General features: G+C 45.8%; 1 pseudogene; it reads right to left on the bottom strand.

Annotated features, from left to right (window-relative positions):
* Positions 1 to 558: 558 nt before the first annotated feature.
* On the bottom strand, positions 559 to 1,439 carry LOC130858733 (40S ribosomal protein SA-like; annotated as a pseudogene).
* Between the last annotated feature and the right edge of the window lie 2,304 nt (positions 1,440 to 3,743).

The raw sequence follows: 3,743 nt of genomic DNA on the forward strand, positions 1-3,743 counted from the left end.
ATGGGCCTCAGCACATCCGTCCATGGAGTGGTTCCACGGAGGACCTGCCTTCTTGGAGACTGTTTTGGCAGGGCTGTCCATCAATATCCTGTCAATGTCAGTTCATGTCTTTTTTTTTGGGGGGGGGGTACTGTTTATTTTCCATCAACCTATTTCCATCTTAAGAGTTTGTGGAAGGGCTTCCCTGGTGGTGCAGTGGTTAAGAATCCACCTGCCAATGCAGGGGACTTGGCTTCAATCCCTGGGCCGGGAAGATCCCACATGCCAAGGAGTAACTAAGCCCATGCATCACAGCTACTGAACCTGTGCTCTAGAGCTCTCGAGCCACAACTATTGAGCCCACGTGCCACAGCTACGGAAGCCTGCATGCCCTAGAACCTGTGCTCTGCAGCAAGAGAAGCCACTGCAATGAGAAGCCCGCACAGCACAATGAAGAGTAGCTCCTGCTCACTGCAAGAGAAAGCCTGTCCACAGCAACAAAGACCCAACACAGCCAATTAAATAAATAAATAAATTTATTTATTAAAAAAAAAAAGTTTGTGGAAGGACAGCTTAAGACTACTCAGTGGTTGTTCCTAGCCATTCAGTGGCCTGAGCAGTGGGAGCTGCAGACCAGTCTTCAGTGGCAGGCTGAGCGCTCCAGTCTTCAGTGGGGGACTGCTGAATAGGCACAGAGGGCACCTGCACACCTTCAGACTAGTCCACCACCTCAGGTTGAGTAGCAGTGCACTTAGGAGCTGGAGTGGTCCGTTCGCCCTGGAATTCCTCCTTGGTCATAGCCTTCTCAACTGCTGCCTGCTCTTCCGTTTTAGTCTCTTCAGGATCTCTGTATTAGTAGAGGTTAGGCATGGCCTCCCATCGGTGTTCTCGGGAGGTGGTACCACGCATGCGCAGAACTTCCCGGGCACACATCCACCATATCAGACCCACTGAGTAAGTTCCCTTGTTGTTGCACGGATGGCAATGTCCACATAACGCAGAGGGGAGTCTGTGTTGCACAGAGCAATGGTAGGCAGGTTAACATAAGAGGCCTCTGTGAGAGGCTGGTGGTCAGCCCTGGGATCAGTAACCACCAGAAGTCTTGGCTCTCAGCAGGCTGCCTGGATCTGGTTAGTGAAGTTTCCAGGAGTGAAGCAGCCAGCAATAGGAGTGGCTCCAGGGGTAGCAGCAAACTTCAGCACGGCTTGCTGGCCAGTATTCCTGGAGGATATGACACTGACATCAGCTGGGTTTTCTATGGCAACAATGGCATGAACTAACAACAGAAGCTTCTCCCAGGTTGTCTTCAGATTTACGATGTAGATGCCATCACTTTTCCTTTTGTAGATGTGCTATTCCATTTGGAAGTCAAGGTTGGTGCCACCTAAGTGGGTTCTTGTTGCAAGGAATTTGAGGACATCCTTCTTCTTCATTTGCCAGACATCAAGGGCTCCAGACATTGTGAAAGTTTCCCTTTAAATTACGACGAGAATCTAGAACAATGCTGTATGGACCTGTGTCTGGGTAGCATGGAAAAGCAATGTCCGTTCATCTTTAGAAAGTATGAGAAAACCTGGATTGAATTAACCAAGTCTGATGGCTGAGGGATGGGAGTCCCTGAGGGGAGGAAAAAGATATTTTGGGGCTCTTTACATTAGGAAATCTCAAGCAGGGGTCTGAGTGTCCAAGGTCACCAGCACTGAACTCCAAAGCCTCAGTTTTCCTAGAACTCCACCCACCAAGGGCAAAATTGCCAGCTCAATTGATGTCTTTTTTTCCCCTCCAGGGAATAATGCTTTGAAAAAGAATGGTTTGAGGGACTTCCCTGGTGGTCCAGTGGTTAAGGCTCCATGGTCCCACGCAGGGGGCCCAGGTTCAATCCCTGGTCAGGGAATTAGATCCCGCATGTCGCAACAAAGACCCCAAGTGCTGCAACTAAAAGATCCTACATGCCTGCGGCAACTATAAAGATCCCACATGCTGTAACTAAGACCCGGAGCAGCCAAATAAATAAATTTTTTTAAGCTCTTTATTGGAGTATAATTGCTTTACACTGTTGTGCCAGTTTCTGCTGCACAACAAAGTGAATCAGCTGTATTTATACATATATCCCCATATCCTCTCCCTCCCACGATTCCTTCCCATCCTCCCTATACTACCCCTCTAAGTCATCACCAATCACAGAGTTGATCTCCCTGTGTTATGCAGCAGCCTCCCACTAGCTATCTATTTTATATTTGGTAGTGTATATATGTCAATGCTACTCTTTCACTTCGTCCCAGCTCCTCCCCCACCCTCCGTGTCCTCAAGTCTGTTGTCTACATCTGCATCTTTATTCTTGCCCTGCCACTGGGTTCATCAGTACCTTTTTTTTTTTACCATAAAAGAGAAAGAGAGAAAGAAAGAAAGAAAGAAAGAAAGAAAGAAAGAAAGAAAGAAAGAAAGAAAGAAAGAAGAAAGAAGAAAAGAAAGAAGAAAGAAATAAAGAAAGGGAAAAAAAGAAAGGTTTGAGACCTTTGAGACAGGGACTAGTGTATGTCCTGGGACTGGTCTCAGGATAATGGTTTCACCTGACACAGTAGCAGGTTTCCTGCACAGGCCTTAGCTAAGTGCTCCCAGGTTCAGATCCCAGTCTTCCCACTTACTGGCTCTGTGACCTTGGGTAACTCAATCTCTCTGGTCCTAACTTTTCCAACAGGAAAAGGGGATAATAGTGGTTGTCTCCTAGGCTTGTGGTCAGAATTAAATGCAAAAAAGCATGGAAAGCACTCAGCCCACTGCCTGTTCATTATACTGACAGTACAATTATAATTGTTATTACTGTTCTAAAGAGAACTCATTTGACCTCCTTTAGAGAAAATGTGACATTACGTCCCTGTTGTAATACCCTCTATTATAGTTTTAGCGTCTTGTTCACCCCAGAAACTCCAGGGCCTGACGTAAATTCGACTGTGGATTCTTTCTTATGCTTCACCCAGTGTCTGATGTAGGATAGGCACCCCTGCTAATCCCTCTGTACCCCTGTTATCAGTTTTCACCTTGTATTCCATGCTGCAACTTCCTTCTAGTTTTTCCAATGCATCATGGTCTCTGTCCTGCCTAAAGGCCCTTGCATATGTTGTTCCAGGCAGCTGGGAATGGTGAGAGGCTATTCATCCTTCATACAGGCCTATTCGCTCCTCTGTCTACCCTTTCGGACTATAAATCCCAAGAAGGCAGTTACCATATCAGTCTTATTCATCATTGTATCACCAGCCCCAGCATAGAACCTGTTTGAAGGGAGCGCCATTAAATATCTCATCATTGAGTGAATGAATGAGTGATCTCACTGTCTTACTCTTCCATTAAAGTTCACAGTTTCTTCCATTAAACTGTGAACTTTCTGAGGAAAGGGACTACGGTTTACTTTGTTCCAAGTGTCAGGCACAACATCTGCCAGTCATTCAGCAAATATATATTGAGTGCTTACTATGTGAAACACACAAAGTATGGATATGAGCAGAAATGGACATGGTTTCTGCCCTCGTGTGCTTTTAGTCTGAAAGGGAGAGAGACATTTATCAAATAATCCTACCACTAAATGTATACCACAGCAGAGAGAAGTGCCTACAACACAGAAGTACATGGAAAGTGTTGCAAGGGCATACAATAGACTTCCTAGCTGGGAAGCAGTCTTAGCTCTTGAATTTTTTTTTTTTTTTAAGATTTATTATTTATTGGCTGCATTGGGTCTTTGTTGCTGCGCGCAGGCTTTCTCTAGTTGC

The sequence above is a fragment of the Hippopotamus amphibius genome, chromosome 8, assembly GCF_030028045.1.
Source record: "Hippopotamus amphibius kiboko isolate mHipAmp2 chromosome 8, mHipAmp2.hap2, whole genome shotgun sequence".
Classification (NCBI taxonomy): Eukaryota; Metazoa; Chordata; class Mammalia; order Artiodactyla; family Hippopotamidae; genus Hippopotamus; species Hippopotamus amphibius.